The sequence below is a fragment of the Triturus cristatus genome, chromosome 9 (genome assembly GCF_964204655.1).
Source record: "Triturus cristatus chromosome 9, aTriCri1.1, whole genome shotgun sequence".
In the NCBI taxonomy this organism is placed as follows: domain Eukaryota; kingdom Metazoa; phylum Chordata; class Amphibia; order Caudata; family Salamandridae; genus Triturus; species Triturus cristatus.
Genome location: NC_140592.1, coordinates 4,865,600 through 4,888,375, shown reverse-complemented (window position 1 = coordinate 4,888,375; position 22,776 = coordinate 4,865,600). Strand labels below are relative to the sequence as shown.

Here is a 22,776-nt window from a genome sequence, read left to right as displayed (position 1 = left end):
TAGTACGGGGCCTGGTCTGACAGCTCTACCGAGGGATGGGGGTGGAAGAGAGAGTCCATAGGAGCATAGGGGGTGCATGTCCATGGACAGCGGCTTGGTTTGACAGCTGTACCAAGGACTGCGGTGGAATAGAGGCTCCTTAGGGATGGAGGGGTGCATGCCCATGGACAGCGGCTATGACAGCTGTACCAAGGACTGCAGTGGAATAGAGGCTCCCTAGGGATGGAGGGGTGCATGTCCATGGACAGCGGCTTGGTATGACAGCTCTACCAAGGACTGCAGTGGAATAGAGGCTCCTTAGGGATGGTGGGGTGCATGTCCATGGACAGCGGCTTGGTATGACAGCTCTACCAAGGACTGCAGTGGAATAGAGGTTCCTTAGGGATGGAGGGGTGCATGTCCATGGACAGCGGCTTGGTATGACAGCTCTACCAAGGACAGCGGTGGAATAGAGGTTCCTTAGGGATGGAGGGGTGCATGTCCATGGACAGCGGCTATGACAGCTCTACCAAGGACTGCGGTGGAATAGAGGCTCCTTAGGGATGGAGGGGTGCATGTCCATGGACAGCGGCTTGGTATGACAGCTCTACCAAGAGATGGCAGTGAAACATGGTCCCTAGGGGTATAGGGGGTGCACGTCCATGGACAGCGGCTTGGTATGACAGCTCTACCAAGAGATGGCAGTGGAACAGGGTCCCTAGGGGTATAGAGGGTGCAAGTCGATGGACAGTGGCTTGGTATGACAGGTCTACCAAGAGATGGCTGTGGAACAGGGTCCCTAGGGGTATAGGGGGTGCACGTCCATGGACAGCGGCTTGGTATGACAGCTCTTTCAAGAGATGGCCGTGAAACATGGTCCCTAGGGGTATAGGGGGTGCACGTCCATGCATGCGGCTTGGTATGACAGCTCTTTCAAGAGATGGCTGTGGAACAGAGTCCATAGGAGCATAGGGGGTGCATGTCCATGGACAGCGGCTTGGTATCACAGCACTACCAAGAGATGGCTGTGGAACAGGGACCCTAGGGGTATAGGTGCTGCATGTCTAGGTACAGAGGCTTGGTTTGACAGCTCTACCTTGGACGGCAGTGGAAAAGAGGGTCCTTAGGAGAAGAGGGGGTGCATGTGTTGAGACAGAGAATTGGTTTGGCGGCTCATTCTCAGCATGGAAGTGGAATAGATGGTTCTTAGAGGTGGAGAAGATGCATGTACAGAAACAGAGGCTTGGTTTGACTGCTATCCCAGACCACAGTAGTGGATGATGGGATCTTAGGAGTGGAGTGGAAGTATGTACTAGAACAGATAAATGTTTGACAGATCTACCAGAGCACTGCAATCAAATAGATGGTCCATAGGGGTGAAGAGGATGCTTGGGGGCATAGACTCGAAAATGGGTTGGGAAAAATGGGAAACCAAGAGCCCCCTGACCTTATGATCTATTATAAGGACCCTAGACAACTGTAAACAGCCCCTCTGGGGCAACGGATAGAATATACAAAGGGACATGAAATAAACTATAGGAAAGAACGGGGTTCCCAACCGAAGCTGTATGAAGGCCTGGTCACCAGTTTGATGCTTTAAGGTGTCTTCAGTGCCTACGGGCTAGGACAGTTCTCTCAGATGTCCCCAGGAATGAGTGGTGCAAAGTGACAGGGAACTATCCGAGGAAGCACCACCCTTTACCATAATGGAGAAAGCCAGGCAGCGTTTTAATGCACAGGCTGCTCCAGGTAGACTTGTGGGACGATTCTATATCGAACACAGTAAGAAACCTAGCAGTGCAATACTCGGGAGACAACTACAGGTGGTTCTGAAAAGAAACATCACAAAGAGGTGATTGGAAGAGGAGCAAGGGGCCAGACCCTAACTCGACAACTCCACAAACCTTCATCCTCTCTCCCAGTCTAATGAGCCAGTGGTAAATGAAGATGGATAAGACATACTCACTGGCACTATGATAACACAGCATACCCAGCCCTACGAGTGACAGAAGACCACAGAGCCCTCCGAGAGCGTTAGTGTGCGTTGAGTCGACCATTTAATGACGAGCCACCATAGGATCATAAACTGGAGATGTACCAAGCAGCCACTTGAGAATGGTGAAAAGAAAGACCCCCAAAAAAGAATAAGAAATAAATGCAGGGGAAGGGGGACCATGAACAGTTTGAGGACATCTGGCTGGCGTGTGCATAATAAAACGACAGACTGTAATAAGGCAGCATGGGAGCTTAATAGGTAAAGGAAAAACTGAAGGAAAGTGTTAGATTACTGCAAGCCACAAGGGGTAAACTCCAGAAACAAAGCCAAGACAGACATTCCAGAATGTCCCCAAACACGTTCAGGTTACAAAACACAGGCAAATCAACACAGAAATATCGATTGATTGAACGGTAGTGAACCTGCCAGGGTTCTATTGAGAAACGCACACGACAAATCACAGACAAACCAGGAACCTGTTCTAAAAGAAGTTGGCTTTAGAGACACAAAGGAAAAGGCCCATGCATGCCTGGATGAAAATTGGAAAAGGCCCAAACTGTTAACACAACATAAATGGAATAAAATAAACAAATAGCCCAAGGTAGGCTCCAGTGAGGTGGTCCTAGGAAGCGAAGCTTGCTGGAAGGATAGGTATTCCTGTCTGGAACATATGTGTGTACTGTGTCCCATGATTGCAAAGCCCGAACAATCTTCCATCCTTCCTAGAACAGCTAAACTCTTAATAATGCAGTCTCAAAGAAATAGAGATGATCTGATGGCCACCTATGGGAGGAACTAAGGAACTTTAGAGCGACTGAAGGCCAAATAAACAGATGTTAGCATGGACCATGCAAAGTCTTCCTAAGATGGAAGGTTTTAAAACTCTAGACCTCAACGTGGGAATAAGCGCAAAAGATACTGTGTACAGGCATCAAGTGATCGTTTCAGTGCATCCACAACCTGCAATATACCTATGGGTCAGTTCTGCCGCATACGGACATTAGAGTCATTGGCATAGTTCATCCGGATCATGGCCTTCATGACTTCCTTTCAGTTCAGCCCCACCCCTGCACAACAGCCATTGGTCCAGTTCAGTCACATCCACCATAATAGCCATGGGGTCAATTCTGGCATTCTAACCATAGGCCCAGTTCAACCTCCATCCAGACATAGCAGACATAAGCCCAGTTCAGCAGAAGACTGGCATTACAGATGAAGTTCAACCACATCCCAGCAGTATCACTCTGGATCCAGTTCAGGCGCATCCCGTCTCTAAAGCTGTGGATCCAGTTCAGGCGCATCCCGTCTCTAAAGCTCTGGATCCAGTTCAGGCGCATCCCGTCTCTAAAGCTGTGCATCCAGTTCAGGCGCATCCCGTCTCTAAAGCTGTGCATCCAGTTCAGGCGCATCCCGTCTCTAAAGCTGTGGATCCAGTTCAGGCGCATCCCGTCTCTAAAGCTGTGCATCCAGTTCAGGCGCATCCCGTCTCTAAAGCTGTGCATCCAGTTCAGGCGCATCCCGTCTCTAAAGCTGTGCATCCAGTTCAGGCGCATCCCGTCTCTAAAGCTGTGCATCCAGTTCAGGCGCATCCCGTCTCTAAAGCTCTGGATCCAGTTCAGGCGCATCCCGTCTCTAAAGCTCTGGATCCAGTTCAGGCGCATCCCGTCTCTAAAGCTCTGGATCCAGTTCAGGCGCATCCCGTCTCTAAAGCTGTGCATCCAGTTCAGGCGCATCCCGTCTCTAAAGCTGTGCATCCAGTTCAGGCGCATCCCGTCTCTAAAGCTGTGGATCCAGTTCAGGCGCATCCCGTCTCTAAAGCTGTGCATCCAGTTCAGGCGCATCCCGTCTCCAAAGCTGTGCATCCAGTTCAGGCGCATCCCGTCTCTAAAGCTGTGGATCCAGTTCAGGCGCATCCCGTCTCTAAAGCTCTGGATCCAGTTCAGGCGCATCCCGTCTCTAAAGCTCTGGATCCAGTTCAGGCGCATCCCGTCTCTAAAGCTGTGCATCCAGTTCAGGCGCATCCCGTCTCTAAAGCTGTGCATCCAGTTCAGGCGCATCCCGTCTCTAAAGCTGTGGATCCAGTTCAGGCACATCCCGTCTCTAAAGCTGTGCATCCAGTTCAGGCGCATCCCGTCTCTAAAGCTGTGGATCCAAGTCAGGCGCAACCCGTCTCTAAAGCTGTGGATCCAGGTCAGGCGCTTCCCAGCACTACAGAGGGAAATCTAGTTCACATAGCGAGGGGCTAAGAAGGGGGGGGGGGTGCTGTCACTGAATGGCCTGCAGGGGGTGGTGTGTTGTCAGTGAGGGGCCTACAAGGGGTGGTGTGCTGTCAGTGAGGGGCCAGCAGGGGGTGGTGTGCTGTCAGTGAAAGGCAGCAGGGGGTGGTGTGCTGTCAGTGAGGGGCCTGCAGGGAGGGGGTGGTGTGCTGTCAGTGAGGGGCTAGCAGGAGGTGGTGCAGTGTGCTGTCAGTGAGAGGTTAGCAGGAGGTGGTGTGCTGTCAGTGAGGGGCATGCAGGGGGTGGTGTGCTGTCAGTGAGGGGCTAGCAGGAGGTGGTGCGGTGTGCTGTCATTGAGAGGCTAGCAGGAGGTGGCGTGCTGTCAGTGAGGGGCATGCAGGGGGTGGTGTGCTGTCAGTGAGGGGCTAGCAGGAGGTGGTGCGGTGTGCTGTCATTGAGAGGCTAGCAGGAGGTGGCGTGCTGTCAGTGAGGGGATAGCAGGGGGTGGTGTGCTGTCAGTGAGGGGCCTGCAAGGGTGGCATGCTATCAGTGAGGGGCTGGCAGGGTGTGGCATGCTGTCAGTGAGGGGCTAGCAGGAGGTGGTGTGCTGTCAGTGAGGGGCCTGCAGGGAGGGGGTGGTGTGCTGTCAGTGAGGGGCTAGCAGGAGGTGGTGTGCTGTCAGTAAGGGGCCTGCAGGGGGTGGTGTTTGGGGCTAGCAGGAGGTGGTGTGCTGTCAGTGAGAGGCCTGCAGGGGTGGTGTGCTGTCAGTGAGAGGCCAGCAGGGGGCGGTGTGCTGTCAGTGAGAGGCCAGTAGGGGGCGGTGTGCTGTCAGTGAGGGGCCTGCAGGGAGCGGTGTGCCGTCAGTGAGGGGCCTGCAAGGGTGGCATGCTGTCAGTGAGGGGCTAGCAGGGGGTGGTGTGCTGTCAGTGAGGGGCCTGCAAGGGTGGCATGCTGTCAGTGAGGGGCTGGCAGGGTGTGGCATGCTGTCAGTGAGGGGCTAGCAGGAGGTGGTGTGCTGTCAGTGAGGGGCCTGCAGGGGGTGGTGTGCTGTCAGTGAGGGGCCTGCAGGGGGTGGTGTGCTGTCAGTGAGGGGCCGGCAGGGGGTGGTGTGCGGGGTTAGCAGGAGGTGGTGTGCTGTCAGTGAGGGGCCTGCAGGGGGAGGTGTGCGGGGCTAGCAGGAGGTGGTGTGCTGTCAGTGAGGGGCCAGCAGGGGGTGGTGTGCTGTCAGTGAGGGGCCTGCAGGGGCTGGTGTGCTGTCAGTGAGGGGCTAGCAGGAGGTGGTGTGCTGTCAGTGAGGGGCTAGCAGGAGGTGGTGTGCAGGAGGTGGTGTGCTGTCAGTGAGGGGCTAGCAGGAGGTGGTGTGCGGGGCTAGCAGGAGGTGGTGTGCTGTCAGTGAGGGGTCTGCAGGGGCTGGCGTGCTGTCAGTGAGGGGCTAGCAGGGGGTGGTGTGCTGTCAGTGAGGGGCCTGCAGGGGGCGGTGTGCTGTCAGTGAGGGGCCTGCAGGGGGTGGTGTGCCGTCAGTGAGGGGCTTGCAGGGGGCGGTGTGCTGTCAGTGAGGGGCCTGCAGGGAAGGTGCTGTCCGTGAGGGGCCAGCAGGGGGTGGCGTGCTGTCATGGAGGGGCCTGCAGAGGTGGTGTGCTGTCAGTGAGTGGCCTGCAGGGGGTGGTGTGCAGTCATTGAGGGGCTAGCAGGGGGTGGTGTGCTGTCAGTGAGGGGCCTGCAGGGGGTGGTGTGCGGGTCTAGCAGGAGGTGGGGTGCTGTCAGTGAGGGGCCTGTAGGGGGGTATGCTGTCAGTGAGGGGCTAGCAAGAGGTGGTGTGCTGTCAGTGAGGGGCCTGCAGGGGTGGTGTGCTGTCAGTGAGGGACCTGCAGGGGGTGGTGTGCTGTCAGTGAGGGACCTGCAGGGGGTGGTGTGCTGTCAGTGAGGGGCTAGCAGGAGGTGGTGTGCTGTCAGTGAGGGGCCTCCAGGGGGTGGTGTGAGGGGCTAGCAGGAGGTGGTGTGCTGTCAGTGAGGGGCCTGCAGGGGGTGGTGTGCGGGGCAAGCAGGAGGTGGTGTGCTGTCAGTGAGGGGCCTGCAGGGGCTGGTGTGCTGTCAGTGAGGGGTTATAGGAGGTGGTGTGCTGTCAGTGAAGGGCCTGCAGTGGTGGTGTGCTGTCAGTGAAGGGCCTGCAGGGGGTGGTGTGCTGTCAGTGAGGGGCCTGCAGGGGGTGGTGTGCTGTCAGTGAGGGGCCTGCAGGGGGTGGTGTGAGGAGCCTGCAGGAGGTGGTGTGCTGTCAGTGAGGGGCCTGCAGGGGGTGGTGTGCGGTCAGTGAGGGGCCTGCAGGGGGTGGTGTGCTGTCAGTGAGGGGCCTGCAGGGAGTGGTGTGCGGGGCAAGCAGGAGGTGGTGTGCTGTCAGTGAGGAGCCTGCAGGAGGTGGTGTGCTGTCAGTGAGGGGCTAGCAGGGGGTGGTGTGCTGTCAGTGAGGGGCTAGCAGGGGGTGGCGTGCTGTCAGTGAGGGGCCTGCAGGAGGTGGTGTGCTGTCAGTGAGGGGATAGCAGGAGGTGGCGTGCTGTCAGTGAGGGGATAGCAGGAGGTGGCGTGCTGTCAGTGAGGGCTAGCAGGAGGTGGTGTGCTGTCAGTGAGGGGCCTGCAGGGGTGGCGTGCTGTCAGTGAGGGACTAGCAGGAGGTGGTGTGCTGTCAGTGAGGGGCCTGCAGGGGGTGGTGTGCTGTCATTGAGGGGCCTGCAGGGGGTGGTGTGCTGTCAGTGAGGTACCTGCAGGGGGTGGTGTGCTGTCAGTGAGGGGCCTGCAAGCGGTGGTGTGCTGTCAGTGAGGGGCCTGCAAGCGGTGGTGTGCTGTCAGTGAGGGGCCTGCAGGGGGTGGTGTGCAGGGTTAACCGGAGGTGGTGTGCTGTCAGTGAGGGGCCTGCAGGGGGAGGTGTGCGGGGCTAGCAGGAGGTGGTATGCTGTCAGTGAGGGGCCAGCAGGGGGTGGTGTGCAGTCAGGGAGGGGCCTGCAGGGGCTGGTGTGCTGTCAGTGAGGGGCTAGCAGGAGGTGGTGTGCTGTCAGTGAGGGGCTAGCAGGAGGTGGTGTGCAGGAGGTGGTGTGCTGTCAGTGAGGGGCTAGCAGGAGGTGGTGTGCGGGGCTAGCAGGAGGTGGTGTGCTGTCAGTGAGGGGTCTGCAGGGGCTGGCGTGCTGTCAGTGAGGGGCTAGCAGGGGGTGGTGTGCTGTCAGTGAGGGGCCTGCAGGGGGCGGTGTGCTGTCAGTGAGGGGCCTGCAGGGGGTGGTGTGCCGTCAGTGAGGGGCTTGCAGGGGGCGGTGTGCTGTCAGTGAGGGGCCTGCAGGGAAGGTGCTGTCAGTGAGGGGCCAGCAGGGGGTGGCGTGCTGTCATGGAGGGGCCTGCAGAGGTGGTGTGCTGTCAGTGAGTGGCCTGCAGGGGGTGGTGTGCAGTCATTGAGGGGCTAGCAGGGGGTGGTGTGCTGTCAGTGAGGGGCCTGCAGGGGGTGGTGTGCGGGTCTAGCAGGAGGTGGGGTGCTGTCAGTGAGGGGCCTGTAGGGGGGTATGCTGTCAGTGAGGGGCTAGCAAGAGGTGGTGTGCTGTCAGTGAGGGGCCTGCAGGGGTGGTGTGCTGTCAGTGAGGGACCTGCAGGGGGTGGTGTGCTGTCAGTGAGGGACCTGCAGGGGGTGGTGTGCTGTCAGTGAGGGGCTAGCAGGAGGTGGTGTGCTGTCAGTGAGGGGCCTCCACGGGGTGGTGTGAGGGGCTAGCAGGAGGTGGTGTGCTGTCAGTGAGGGGCCTGCAGGGGGTGGTGTGCGGGGCAAGCAGGAGGTGGTGTGCTGTCAGTGAGGGGCCTGCAGGGGCTGGTGTGCTGTCAGTGAGGGGTTATAGGAGGTGGTGTGCTGTCAGTGAAGGGCCTGCAGTGGTGGTGTGCTGTCAGTGAGGGGCCTGCAGGGGGTGGTGTGCTGTCAGTGAGGGGCCTGCAGGGGGTGGTGTGCTGTCAGTGAGGGGCCTGCAGGGGGTGGTGTGCTGTCAGTGAGGGGCCTGCAGGGGGTGGTGTGAGGAGCCTGCAGGAGGTGGTGTGCTGTCAGTGAGGGGCCTGCAGGGGGTGGTGTGCTGTTAGTGAGGGGCCTGCAGGGGGTGGTGTGCTGTCAGTGAGGGGCCTGCAGGGAGTGGTGTGCGGGGCAAGCAGGAGGTGGTGTGCTGTCAGTGAGGAGCCTGCAGGAGGTGGTGTGCTGTCAGTGAGGGGCTAGCAGGGGGTGGTGTGCTGTCAGTGAGGGGCCTGCAGGGGGTGGTGTGCTGTCAGTGAGGGGCTAGCAGGGGGTGGCGTGCTGTCAGTGAGGGGCCTGCAGGAGGTGGTGTGCTGTCAGTGAGGGGATAGCAGGAGGTGGCGTGCTGTCAGTGAGGGGATAGCAGGAGGTGGCGTGCTGTCAGTGAGGGGCCTGCAGGGGTGGCGTGCTGTCAGTGAGGGACTAGCAGGAGGTGGTGTGCTGTCAGTGAGGGGCCTGCAGGGGGTGGTGTGCTGTCATTGAGGGGCCTGCAGGGGGTGGTGTGCTGTCAGTGAGGTACCTGCAGGGGGTGGTGTGCTGTCAGTGAGGGGCCTGCAAGCGGTGGTGTGCTGTCAGTGAGGGGCCTGCAAGCGGTGGTGTGCTGTCAGTGAGGGGCCTGCAGGGGGTGGTGTGCAGGGTTAACCGGAGGTGGTGTGCTGTCAGTGAGGGGCCTGCAGGGGGAGGTGTGCGGGGCTAGCAGGAGGTGGTATGCTGTCAGTGAGGGGCCAGCAGGGGGTGGTGTGCAGTCAGGGAGGTGCCTGCAGGGGCTGGTGTGCTGTCAGTGAGGGGCTAGCAGGGGGTGGTGTGCTGTCAGTGAGGGGCCTGCAGGGGGTGGTGTGCTGTCAGTGAGGGGCTAGCAGGAGGAGGTGTGCTGTCAGTGAGGGGCTAACAGGGGGTGGCGTCCTGTCAGTGAGGGGCTAGCAGGGGGTGGTGTGCTGTCAGTGAGGGGCCTGCCGGGGGTGGTGTGCTGTCAGTGATTGGCCAGCAGGGGGTGGCTTGCTGTCAGTGAGGGGCCTGCAGGGGGTGGTGTGCTGTCAGTGAGGGGCCTGCAGGGGGTGGTGTGCTGTCAGTGAGGGGCCTGCAGGGGGTGGTGTCCAGTCAGTGAGGGGCTAGCAGGGGGTGGTGTCCAGTCAGTGAGGGGCCTGAAGGGGGTGGTGTGCGGGTGTAGCAGGAGGTGGTGTGCTGTCTGTGGGGGGTCTGAAGGGGGGGTGCTGTCAGTGAGGGGCTAGCAAGAGGTGGTGTGCTGTCAGTGAGGGGCCTGCAGGGGGTGTTGTGTTGTCAGTGAGGGGCCTGCAGGGGTGGCGTGCTGTCAGTGAGGGGCTAACGGGAGGTGGTGTGCTGTCAGTGAGGGGCCTGCAGGGGGTGGTGTGCTGTCAGTGAGGGGCCTGCAGGCGGTGGTGTGCTGTCAGTGAGGGGCCTGCAGGGGGAGGTGTGCGGGGCTAGCAGGAGGTGGTAGGCTGTCAGTGAGGGGCCTGCAGGGGTGGCGTGCTGTCAGTGAGGGGCTAACGGGAGGTGGTGTGCTGTCAGTGAGTGGCCTGCAGGGGGTGGTGTGCTGTCAGTGAGGGGCCTGCAGGCAGTGGTGTGCTGTTAGTGAGGGGCCTGCAGGGGGAGGTGTGCGGGGCTAGCAGGAGGTGGTAGGCTGTCAGTGAGGGGCCAGCAGGGGGTGGTGTGCAGTCAGTGAGGTGCCTGCAGGGGCTGGTGTGCTGTCAGTGAGGGGCTAGTAGGAGGTGGTGTGCTGTCAGTGAAGGACTGCAGGGGGTGGTGTGCTGTCAGTGAAGGGCCTGCAGGGGGTGGTGTGCTGTCAGTGAGGGGCTAGTAGGAGGTGGTGTGCTGTCAGTGAGGGGCCTGCAGGGGTGGTGTGCTGTCAGTGAGGGGCCTGCAGGGGTGGTGTGCTGTCAGTGAGGGGCCTGCAAGGGGGGGGGCTTTCAGTGAGGGGCCTGCAGGGGGTGGTGTGCTGTCAGTGAGGGGCCAGCAGGGGGTGGCGTGCTGTCAGTGAGGGGCCTGCAGGGGGTGGTGTGCTGTCAGTGAGGGGCCTGCAGGAGGTGGTGTGCTGTCAGTGAGGCGCCTGCAGGGGGTGGTGTCCAGTCAGTGAGGGGCTAGCAGGGGGTGGTGTGCTGTCAGTGAGAGGCCTGCAGGGGGTGGTGTGCGGGTGTAGCAGGAGGTGGTGTGCTGTCTGTGAGGGGCCTGCAGGGGGGGTGTGCGGTCAGTGAGGGGCTAGCAAGAGGTGGTGTGCTGTCAGTGAGGGGCCTGCAGGGGGTGGTGTGCTGTCAGTGAGGGGCCTGCAGGGGTGGTGTGCTGTCAGTGAGGGGCCTGCAGGGGGTGGTGTGCTATCAGTGAGGGGCCTGCAGGGGGTGGTGTGTGGGGCTAGCAAGAGGTGGTGTGCTGTCAGTGAGGGACCTGCACGAGGTGGTGTGCTGTCAGTGAGGGGCCTGCAGGGGGTGGTGTGCGGGGCTAGCAAGAGGTGGTGTGCTGTCAGTGAGGGGCCTGCAGGGGGTGGTGTGCGGGGCTAGCAGGAGGTGGTGTGCTGTCAGTGAGGGGCCTGCAGGGGCTGGTGTGCTGTCAGTGAGGGGCTAGCAGGAGGTGGTGTGCTGTCAGTGAAGGGCTGCAGGGGGTGGTGTGCGGGGCTAGCAGCAGGTGGTGTGCTGTCAGTGAGGGGCCTGCAGGCGGTGGTGTGCTATCAGTGAGGGGCCTGCAGGGGGTGGTGTGCTGTCAGTGAGGGGCCTGCAGGGGGTGGTGTGCTGTCAGTGAGGGGCTAGCAGGGGGTGGTGTGCTGTCAGTGAGGGGCCAGCAGGGGGTGGCTTGCTGTCAGTGAGGGGCCTGCAGGGGGTGGTGTGCTGTCAGTGAGGGGCCTGCAGGGGGTGGTGTGCTGTCAGTGAGGGGCCTGCAGGGGGTGGTGTCCAGTCAGTGAGGGGCTAGCAGGGGGTGGTGTCCAGTCAGTGAGGGGCCTGAAGGGGGTGGTGTGCGGGTGTAGCAGGAGGTGGTGTGCTGTCTGTGGGGGACCTGCAGGGGGGGTGCTGTCAGTGAGGGGCTAGCAAGAGGTGGTGTGCTGTCAGTGAGGGGCCTGCAGGGGGTGTTGTGTTGTCAGTGAGGGGCCTGCAGGGGTGGCGTGCTGTCAGTGAGGGGCTAGCGGGAGGTGGTGTGCTGTCAGTGAGGGGCCTGCAGGGGGTGGTGTGCTGTCAGTGAGGGGCCTGCAGGCAGTGGTGTGCTGTCAGTGAGGGGCCTGCAGGGGGAGGTGTGCGGGGCTAGCAGGAGGTGGTAGGCTGTCAGTGAGGGGCCAGCAGGGGGTGGTGTGCAGTCAGTGAGGTGCCTGCAGGGGCTGGTGTGCTGTCAGTGAGGGGCTAGTAGGAGGTGGTGTGCTGTCAGTGAAGGACTGTTGGAAAGGCGTTCGCCGGAGGGGGGTTCGATGCCCGTCTTGCCCACCCCTTTGACCCACCTCTCCCACGTAGGCCGAACTAGGCGCGCACACCCTGATATACACTACGAACAGAGTGACACCACACGTATTCTTTGTAGGACGATAGGTTCTTTTATCGATGATTTTCAAGGGATCTTTATGATCCAAGATGCAAGTAGTACAGCAGTGGCACAAAGTACCACAGATCGGTCGTGGGGAATGGGGGTAGCGGGACAGTCTTTCAAGATAGTGTCTCTGCGAAATACCCTGCGGATAGCTCACAATCCTCGAGCTGGAGGGTGTCGATTCTCTGGGCGATCTCTTACCGAGTCGTCCTCAAGGGGAGCGCCGCGAGTCTCTCAGCAGGTACAGGTGGTCGGAGTTCGGGAGCCGCGATTCCGTCAGCAAGGCTCAGATGGTTCACTAGCTGGGGGGGCCGCGAGTCACTCAGCAGGCCCAGGTGGTTCAGTGCTCGGGAGCCGCGACCTCGTCAGCAGGGCTCAGATGGTTCAATAGCAAGAGGCCGCGAGTCACTCAGCAGGCCCAGGTGGTTCAGTGCTCGGGAGCCGCGACCTCGTCAGCAGGGCTCAGATGGTTCAATAGCAAGAGGCCGCGAGTCACTCAGCAGGCCCAGGTGACTTCAGCGTTCAGGAGCCGCGACAGCGTCAGCAGGCTCGGATGGTTCCAGGTCTTCTCTACCTTCGTTTCTCCGGCACCCCTTGTTATACTCCGCTTGCTCTTTGAAGTCCGGGGTCCTCGCAGAGGGTGGACTGGGGTGACGGAGGGGGTTCGGCGGGATTTCCTGCCGCTCACTTCTTTGGTCTTTTCAGGTGGGTCTGGGAGGGACCCCAGACGCTCGGCAGGGGAGGCGCCTGCTCCCCAGGGGCCTGGTGGCCGATCGAGTCTTCCCGGGGAAGGCGACCCGAGGTGTGACTGGGCTGGCGCCTTTGGGTCTGGCTCGAGGGTTCCCGCTCCCTCGGTTGGACATGCGTGGTAGGGTGTCGAGTCTGTCAGGGCTCTGGCCGGCCCTCGGATCTGGGTGGCTGGGGCGGCCGGAGTCGGAGATGTCGTGTCTTGAGGGTGGTTGCAGGTTGGCTGGATGATTGGGAGGGCAACGCCGTGAGGCCGGTCTCACAAGGACTGCAGGGGGTGGTGTGCTGTCAGTGAAGGGCCTGCAGGGGGTGGTGTGCTGTCAGTGAGGGGCTAGTAGGAGGTGGTGTGCTGTCAGTGAGGGGCCTGCAGGGGTGGTGTGCTGTCAGTGAGGGGCCTGCAGGGGTGGTGTGCTGTCAGTGAGGGGCCTGCAGGGGTGGTGTGCTGTCAGTGAGGGGCCTGCAAGGGGGGGTGCTTTCAGTGAGGGGCCTGCAGGGGGTGGTGTGCTGTCAGTGAGGGGCCTGCAGGGGGTGGTGTGCTGTCAGTGAGGCGCCTGCAGGGGGTGGTGTGCGGGTGTAGCAGGAGGTGGTGTGCTGTCTGTGAGGGGCCTGCAGGGGGGGGGTGCGGTCAGTGAGGGGCTAGCAAGAGGTGGTGTGCTGTCAGTGAGGGGCCTGCAGGGGGTGGTGTGCTGTCAGTGAGGGGCCTGCAGGGGTGGTGTGCTGTCAGTGAGGGGCCTGCAGGGGGTGGTGTGCTATCAGTGAGGGGCCTGCAGGGGGTGGTGTGTGGGGCTAGCAGGAGATGGTGTGCTGTCAGTGAGGGACCTGCACGAGGTGGTGTGCTGTCAGTGAGGGGCCTGCTGGGGATGGTGTGCGGGGCTAGCAATAGGTGGTGTGCTGTCAGTGAGGGGCCTGCAGGGGGTGGTGTGCGGGGCTAGCAGGAGGTGGTGTGCTGTCAGTGAGGGGCCTGCAGGGGCTGGTGTGCTGTCAGTGAGGGGCTAGCAGGAGGTGGTGTGCTGTCAGTGAAGGGCTGCAGGGGGTGGTGTGCGGGGCTAGCAGGAGGTGGTGTGCTGTCAGTGAGGGGCCTGCAGGCGGTGGTGTGCTGTCAGTGAGGGGCTAGCAGGAGGTGGTGTGCTATCAGTGAGGGGCTAGCAGGAGGTGGTGTGCTGTCAGTGAGGGGCCTGCAGGCGGTGGTGTGCTGTCAGTGAGAGGCCTGCAGGGGGTGGTGTGCGGGTGTAGCAGGAGGTGGTGTGCTGTCTGTGAGGGGCCTGCAGGGGGGGGTGCTGTCAGTGAGGGGCTAGCAAGAGGTGGTGTGCTGTCAGTGAGGGGCCTGCAGGGGGTGGTGTGCTATCAGTGAGGGGCCTGCAGGGGGTGGTGTGTGGGGCTAGCAGGAGGTGGTGTGCTGTCAGTGAGGGACCTGCACGAGGTGGTGTGCTGTCAGTGAGGGGCCTGCAGGGGGTGGTGTGCGGGGCTAGCAAGAGGTGGTGTGCTGTCAGTGAGGGGCCTGCAGGGGGTGGTGTGCGGGGCTAGCAGGAGGTGGTGTGCTGTCAGTGAGGGGCCTGCAGGGGCTGGTGTGCTGTCAGTGAGGGGCTAGCAGGAGGTGGTGTGCTGTCAGTGAAGGGCTGCAGGGGGTGGTGTGCGGGGCTAGCAGGAGGTGGTGTGCTGTCAGTGAGGGGCCTGCAGGCGGTGGTGTGCTGTCAGTGAGGGGCTAGCAGGAGGTGGTGTGCTGTCAGTGAGGGGCTAGCAGGAGGTGGTGTGCTGTCAGTGAGGGGCCTGCAGGCGGTGGTGTGCTGTCAGTGAGGGGCTATAAGGGGGTGGCGTGCTGTCAGTGAGGGGCCTGCAAGGGGTGGCGTGCTGTCAGTGAGGGGCCTGCAGGGGGTGGCGTGCTGTCAGTGAGGGGGCTGCAGGGGGCGGTGTGCTGTCAGTGAGGGGCCTGCAGGGGGTGGTGTGCCGTCAGTGAGGGGCCGGCAGGGGGCGGTGTGCCGTCAGTGAGGGGCCTGCAGGGGGGGGGTGCTGTCAGTGAGGGGCCTGCAGGGGGGTGTGCCGTCAGTGAGGGGCCTGCAGGGGGGGGGGTGCTGTCAGTGAGGGGCCTGCAGGGGGGTGTGCTGTCAGTGAGGGGCCTGCAGGGGGTGGTGTGCTGTCAGTGAGGGGCCGGCAGGAGTGGTGTGCTGTCAGTGAGGGGCTGGCAGGAGGTGGTGTGCTGTCAGTGAGGGGCCTGCAGGGGGTGGTGTGCAGGGTTAACAGGAGGTGGTGTGCTGTCAGTGAGGGGCCTGCAGGGGGTGTTGTGCTGTCAGTGAGGGGCCTGCAGGGGGTGGTGTGCTGTCAGTGAGGGGCCTGCAGGGGGTGGTGTGCAGGGTTAACAGGAGATGGTGTGCTGTCAGTGAGGGGCCTGCAGGGGGAGGTGTGCGGGGCTAGCAGGAGGTGGTATGCTGTCAGTGAGGGGCTAGCAGGGGGTGGTGTGCAGTCAGGGAGGTGCCTGCAGGGGCTGGTGTGCTGTCAGTGAGGGGCTAGCAGGGGGTGGTGTACTGTCAGTGAGGGGCCTGCAGGGGGTGGTGTGCTGTCAGTGAGGGGCCTGCAGGGGGTGGTGTGCTGTCAGTGAGGGGCTAGCAGGAGGTGGTGTGCTGTCAGTGAGGAGCCTGCAGGGGTGAGGTGCTGTCAGTGAGGGGCCTGCAGTGGTGGTGTGCTGTCAGTGAGGGGCTAACAGGGGGTGGCGTCCTGTCAGTGAGGGGCTAGCAGGGGGTGGTGTGCTGTCAGTGAGGGGCCTGCAGGGGGGTGCTGTCAGTGAGGGGCCTGCCGGGGGTGGTGTGCTGTCAGTGAGGGGCCAGCAGGGGGTGGCTTGCTGTCAGTGAGGGGCCTGCAGAGGGTGGTGTGCTGTCAGTGAGGGGCCTGCAGGGGGTGGTGTGCTGTCAGTGAGGGGCCTGCAGGGGGTGGTGCCCAGTCAGTGAGGGGCTAGCAGGGGGTGGTGTCCAGTCAGTGAGGGGCCTGAAGGGGGTGGTGTGCGGGTGTAGCAGGAGGTGGTGTGCTGTCTGTGGGGGGCCTGCAGGGGGGGGTGCTGTCAGTGCGGGGCTAGCAAGAGGTGGTGTGCTGTCAGTGAGGGGCTAGCGGGAGGTGGTGTGCTGTCAGTTAGGGCCCTGCAGGGGGTGGTGTGCTGTCAGTGAGGGGCCTGCAGGGGATGGTGTGCTGTCAGTGAGGGGCCTGCAGGGGGTGGTGTGCTGTCAGTGAGGGGCCTGCAGGCAGTGGTGTGCTGTCAGTGAGGGGCCTGCAGGGGGAGGTGTGCGGGGCTAGCAGGAGGTGGTAGGCTGTCAGTGAGGGGCCAGCAGGGGGTGGTGTGCAGTCAGTGAGGGGCCTGCAGGGGATGGTGTGCTGTCAGTGAGGGGCCTGCAGGGGGTGGTGTGCTGTCAGTGAGGGGCCTGCAGGCAGTGGTGTGCTGTCAGTGAGGGGCCTGCAGGGGGAGGTGTGCGGGGCTAGCAGGAGGTGGTAGGCTGTCAGTGAGGGGCCAGCAGGGGGTGGTGTGCAGTCAGTGAGGTGCCTGAAGGGGCTGGTGTGCGGTTAGTGAGGGGCTAGTAGGAGGTGGTGTGCTGTCAGTGAAGGGCTGCAGGGGGTGGTGTGCTGTCAGTGAGGGGCTTGCAGGGGGTGGTGTGCTGTCAGTGAGGGGCTAGTAGGAGGTGGTGTGCTGTCAGTGAGGGGCCTGCAGGCAGTGGCGTGCTGTCAGTGAGGGGCCTGCAGGGGGAGGTGTGCGGGGCTAGCAGGAGGTGGTAGGCTGTCAGTGAGGGGCCAGCAGGGGGTGGTGTGCAGTCAGTGAGGTGCCTGCAGGGGCTGGTGTGCTGTTAGTGAGGGGCTAGTAGGAGGTGGTGTGCTGTCAGTGAGGGGCCTGCAGGGGTGGTGTGCTGTCAGTGAGGGGCCTGCAGGGGTGGTGTGCTGTCAGTGAGGGGCCTGCAAGGGGGGGGGTACTTTCAGTGAGGGGCCTGCAGGGGGTGTTGTGCTGTCAGTGAGGGGCCAGCAGGGGGTGGCGTGCTGTCAGTGAGGGGCCTGCAGGGGGTGGTGTGCTGTCAGTGAGTGGCCTGCAGGAGGTGGTGTGCTGTCAGTGAGGCGCCTGCAGGGGGTGGTGTCCAGTCAGTGAGGGAATAGCAGGGGGTGGTGTGCTGTCAGTGAGAGGCCTGCAGGGGGTGGTGCTGTCAGTGAGGGGCTAGCAGGAGGTGGTGTGCTGTCTGTGAGGGGCCTGCAGGGGGTGGTGTGCTGTCAGTGAGGGGCCTGCAGGGGGTGGTGTGCTGTCAGTGAGGGGCCTGCAGGGGGTTGTGTGCTATCAGTGAGGGGCCTTGTGAGACCGGCCTCACGGCGTTGCCCTCCCAAGCATCCAGCCAACCTGCAACCACCCTCAAGACACGACATCTCCGACTCCGGCCGCCCCAGCCACCCAGATCCGAGGGCCGGCCAGAGCCCTGACAGACTCGACACCCTACCACGCATGTCCGACCGAGGGAGCGGGAACCCTCGAGCCAGACCCAAAGGCGCCAGCCCAGTCACACCTCGGGTCGCCTTCCCCGGGAAGACTCGATCGGCCACCAGGCCCCTGGGGAGCAGGCGCCTCCCATGCCGAGCGTCTGGGGTCCCTCCCAGACCCACCTGAAAAGACCAAAGAAGTGAGCGGCAGGAAATCCCGCCGAACCCCCTCCGTCACCCCAGCCCCCCTCTGCGAGGACCGCGAACTTCAAAGAGCAAGCGGAGTATAACAAGGGGTGCCGGAGAAACGAAGGTAGAGAAGACCTGGAACCATCCGAGCCTGCTGATGCTGTCACGGCTCCTGAACGCTGAAGTCACCTGGGCCTGCTGAGTGACTCGCGGCCTCTTGCTATTGAACCATCTGAGCCCTGCTGACGAGGTCGCGGCTCCCGAGCACTGAACCACCTGGGCCTGCTGAGTGACTTGCGGCCTCTTGCTATTGAACCATCTGAGCCCTGCTGACGAGGTCGCGGCTCCCGAGCACTGAACCACCTGGGCCTGCTGAGTGACTCGCGGCCCCCAGCTATTGAACCATCTGAGCCTTTCTGACGGAATCGCGGCTCCCGAACTCCGACCACCTGTGCCTGCTGAGAGACTCGCGGCGCTCCCCTTGAGGACGACTCGGTAAGAGATCGCCCAGAGAATCGACACCCTCCAGCTCGAGGATTGTGAGCTATCCGCAGGGTATTTCGCTGAGACACTATCTTGAAAGACTGTCCCGCTACCCCCATTCCCCACGACCGATTTGTGGTACTTTGTGCCACTGCTGTACTACTTGCATCTTGGATCCTAAAGGGGTGAGGGGCCTGCAAGGGGGGGGGGGGTGCTGCCAGTGAGGGGCCTGCAGGGGGGGGTGCTGTCAGTGAGGGGCCTGCAGGGGGTGGTGTGCTGTCAGTGAGGGGCCGGCAGGAGTGGTGTGCTGTCAGTGAGGGGCTGGCAGGAGGTGGTGTGCTGTCAGTGAGTGGCCTGCAGGGGGTGGTGTGCTCTCAGTGAGGGGCCTGCAGGGGGTGGTGTGCTCTCAGTGAGGGGCCTGCAGGGGGTGGTGTGCTCTCAGTGAGGGGCTAGCAGGCGGTGGTGTGCTGTCAGTGAGGGGTTAGCAGTGTAGTGAAGATCGTTATCTATATATGTACAATGCTAAGTTAGCACAACCGCGTTAGAGGTTAGAAAGCCATCTTGCAGCTGTTGCTGCTTTTGCACACAACACTGTAGTCACATGTTATTAAATTGAGAAATGCTTACTCGACTTTGCTTCACATGAGAACTGTCTGTTGTTTACATCCCAAACAGTGAGCAGCGACCTTGGTCTGTACACAGTGTAAAGAAACAGTCTGGGTGGCTAGACGGTGCATGTTGTTGGGTTCAGGTTGATCGGCCCACTATTTAGCCATAAGACGCACGCAGCTGCAAATACCTGAAAGTCGGGTGCTTTTAATATTGCAGTATTACATGTTTTCATTACATTCGGAAGAAGAGCTTTCCCAGGAGCAGAACTTAGCTGATCCTGTGATGTGATCTCACTGAGCTGATCTTTACGGTATGGGGTTCCCCATTCAAGCCTAGAGACCTTTTACTAGTCTAATAATAATACTATTAGTTTGCTAGAGAAAGGAAGGTGGCTTAGATCCACTGTCATTTTAGTATGATTACTCCTTTCATTTTCTATGGTATTGTAACTATGCTGATGGTTTTGATTTTAATCGTTTGTCTGTGCTCCGGCCCATTTTCGCATCCGCCAATTATCTACTAGAACCCACTCTGGTCGGATGGAACTTTTTACTTGCCCAATAGCGTAGAGGGAATAAACACAATTATCGGAAAATGCTGTCCGTAATTTGTCATAATCAAGGACTCGAGACTTAATCTCTTGGCTCTCTGGCTTTTATTATCAGCATAAAAATTTGAAGATACAAACTCCTCAATACGAGGCACAACAAATACATAGGCACTAACACAAATGCTACTCTACGAGGAATCCGCATACGACTAAAAATAACTAAAAGCACAATTTCTAAAAGCATGAGGTAGAAAACTACTAAGCCAATGTCGATATTAGGGACACTGGACCATACCATCTCTGTCCCTACTCTGTACTAGATGTCATCCCTACTTAGCAATCCCTTGAGACCCTCAAATCGAGAAAAGGTGTCAGAGTGAAACTTCCTAAGAAGTCTTCACTTAGAGAGCTTGATCTATAAAAATGCCCCCTCTAGCTCCTCGACTAACTCTTCTCTGCTCTGGGCTGCTCTGTTCTGCTTCCACCCTCGGGGCGCTTTCCCTAATACAGAACCCCAAATCCCAGAACATGCCCTTTTGCACCTCCTCTTCAGCCGGGTCGTCTTTCAGTAATTTTCCATCGAGCGCTGTCCAGTTCCATCGTCCATCAGCCTGGCCTTGAGTCCCAGACACCGTCCGCACTCGGAGTTACGATCGGCACATTCCAATGCACTCCCATGTCTGGCTTTAACTACATAAGTCAATTCGTGAACAAAGAACTTCTCTACTAACGAAGCAACTGTCCTTGCACCTGGAGTGAGATCATGGAATGCAGACATACTTCACATCTTTTAACTTTGCAATTTACTACAGCCTAAAACCTCTACTGGAATAAATCCTTTTGGCCTATTGCCCTCGGCTAACATAAGAAAATAACAGGCCTTTCGCCTCAACGATATATGTGAATTCTGGCCACTACTTCGGTTACACAAGCATGTCTAAATCACACTATTGGCATTTACGTCTTCCCTTTCATGTATGCCTTGCACAATCTACATGAACATTTTCTAGGTTACACGTTAACTTCACAATGCGTTCATATAAACTAAACTCTATGCATTTCTCTAAAACATCCACAATATCATTGTACATTGCTAACACTTCTAAATTAATTTGATACAGCTTATACATCTCTTAATACTTTTCGCACACAAAATACCTGAGTACACATTTGATTATATGCGGGTGCCGACTAACAGTGAATATAACGCACCCCTACAATTTTCAACCTTTTAAACACTACATCATCTGCTTAGGTTAGCCAAACTGCTGCATCTTAGGACGCGAGGTTTATAAAATAAACTCTTTAAACTTTACCGTGTCTCTGTTTATTCTGTTGTGGACTGATATGAGAATAATTACGAACAGGTATTTCTGATTCCCACCATTCCTGAGATATACACTAAGTTGCTTGTTCTGGGTTGTCTATACATTGGGACCGCCGAGCTAAACCTCGGATAACGAATGGGACACTGATGCTGGTCGGATAAGGAGTTCTGGGTTCTGAGGTGGGTTTTTGGTACACCACAATTCACTGAGGACCTTGGTTCCTGCGCATAGTTCTGTGCATAAGCAGAATCCCTGCAACAGCAGGGGGTGGTGTGCTGTCAGTGAGGGGCCAGCAGGGGGTGGTGTGCGGGGCTAGCAGGAGGTGGTGTGCTGTCAGTGAGGGGCCTGCAAGGGGGGGGGTGGTGTCAGTGAGGGGCTAGCAAGAGGTGGTGTGCTGTCAGTGAGGGGCTTGCAGGTGGTGGTGTGCTGTCAGTGAGGGGCCTGCAGGGGGTGGTGTGCTGTCAGTGAGGGGCCTGCAGGGGGTGGTGTGTGGGGCTAGCAGGAGGTGGTGTGCTGTCAGTGAGGGGTTAGCAGGGGGTGGTGTGCTGTCAGTGAGGGGCCTGCAGGGGGTGGTGTGCTATCAGTGAGGGGCTAGCAGGGGGTGGTGTGCTGTCAGTGAGGCGCCTGCAGGGGGTGGTGTGCTGTCAGTGAGGGTCCTGCAGGGGGTGGTGTGCGGGGCTAACACAGGGTGGTGTGCTGTCAGTGAGGGTCCTGCAGGGGGTGGTGTGCTGTCAGTAAGGGTCCTGCGGGGGGGTGGTGTGCTGTCAGTGAGGGGCCTGCAGGGGGTGGTGTGCTCTCAGTGAGCGGCCTGCAGGAGGTAGTGTGCTGTCAGTGAGGGGCTAGCAAGAGGTGGTGTGCTGTCAGTGAGGGGCTTGCAGGTGGTGGTGTGCTGTCAGTGAGGGTCCTGCGGGGGGTGGTGTGCTGTCAGTGAGGGGCCTGCAGGGGGTGGTGTGCTGTCAGTGAGCGGCCTGCAGGAGGTAGTGTGCTGTCAGTGAGGGGCCTGCGCGGGGGGTGCTGTCAGTGAGGGGCCTGCAGGGGGTGGTGTGCTGTCAGTGAGGGGCCTGCGGGGGGTGCTGTTAATAAGGGCGTGCAGGGGGCGGTGTGCTGTCAGTGAGGGGCCTGCAGGGGGTGGTGTGCTGTCAGTGAGCTGCCTGCAGGGGGTGGTGTGCTGTCAGTGAGCGGCCTGCAGGGGGTGGTGTGCTGTCAGTGAGGGGCCTGCGGGGGGGGGTGCTGTCAGTGAGGGGGTGCAGGGGGTGGTGTGCTGTCAGTGAGGGGCCTGCAGGGGGCGGTGTGCTGTCAGTGAGGGGCCTGTGGGGGGGTGGTGTGCCGTCAGTGAGGAGGTGCAGGGGGTGGTGTGCTGTCAGTGAGGGGCCTGCAGGGGGTGGTGTGCTGTCAGTGAGTGGGTGCAGGGGGTGGTGTGCTGTCAGTGAGGGGCCTGTGGGGGGGGGGGGTGCCGTCAGTGAGGGGGTGCAGGGGGTGGTGTGCTGTCAGTGAGTGGGTGCAGGGGGTGGTGTGCTGTCAGTGAGGGGCCTGCAGAGGGTGGTGTGCTGTCAGTGAGGGGCCTGCAGGAGGTGGTGTGCTGTCAGTGAGGGGCCTGCAGGGGGTGGTGTGCTGTCAGTGAGGGGCCTGCGGGGGGGGGTGCCGTCAGTGAGGGGGTGCAGGGGGTGGTGTGCTGTCAGTGAGGGGCCTGCAGGGGGTGGTGTGCTGTCAGTGAGTGGGTGCAGGGGGTGGTGTGCTGTCAGTGAGGGGCCTGCAGGAGGTGGTGTGCTGTCAGTGAGGGGCCTGCAGGGGGTGGTGTGCTGTCAGTGAGGGGCCTGCGGGGGGGGGGGGGGGTGCCGTCAGTGAGGGGGTGCAGGGGGTGGTGTGCTGTCAGTGAGGGGCCTGCAGGGGGTGGTGTGCTGTCAGTGAGTGGGTGCAGGGGGTGGTGTGCTGTCAGTGAGGGGCCTGCAGGAGGTGGTGTGCTGTCAGTGAGGGGCCTGCAGGGGGTGGTGTGCTGTCAGTGAGGGGCCTGCGGGGGGGGGGGTGCCGTCAGTGAGGGGGTGCAGGGGGTGGTGTGCTGTCAGTGAGTGGGTGCAGGGGGTGGTGTGCTGTCAGTGAGGGGCCTGCGGGGGGGGGGTGCCGTCAGTGAGGGGGTGCAGGGGGTGGTGTGCTGTCAGTGAATGGGTGCAGGGGGTGGTGTGCTGTCAGTGAGTGGGTGCAGGGGGTGGTGTGCTGTCAGTGAGGGGCCTGCGGGGGGGGTGCCGTCAGTGAGGGGGTGCAGGGGGGTGGTGTGCTGTCAGTGAGTGGGTGCAGGGGGTGGTGTGCTGTCAGTGAGGGGCCTGCGGGGGGGGTGCCGTCAGTGAGGGGGTGCAGGGGGTGGTGTGCTGTCAGTGAGTGGGTGCAGGGGGTGGTGTGCTGTCAGTGAGGGGCCTGCGGGGGGGGGTGCCGTCAGTGAGGGGGTGCAGGGGGTGGTGTGCTGTCAGTGAGTGGGTGCAGGGGGTGGTGTGCTGTCAGTGAGGGGCCTGCGGGGGGGGGGGGGTGCCGTCAGTGAGGGGGTGCAGGGGGTGGTGTGCTGTCAGTGAGTGGGTGCAGGGGGTGGTGTGCTGTCAGTGAGTGGGTGCAGGGGGTGGTGTGCTGTCAGTGAGGGGCCTGCGGGGGGGGGGGGGTGCTGTCAGTGAGGGGCCTGCAGAGGGTGGTGTGCTGTCAGTGAGGGGCCTGCAGGA

At 60.8% G+C, this 22,776-nt stretch overlaps 1 protein-coding gene across 3 annotated transcripts in view; it reads right to left on the bottom strand.

The window, feature by feature from the left end:
• The window catches only part of NEK4 (NIMA related kinase 4), a 532,367-nt gene that overhangs the window by 509,194 nt on the left and 397 nt on the right, over window positions 1–22,776 (bottom strand). The window lies entirely within an intron of this gene.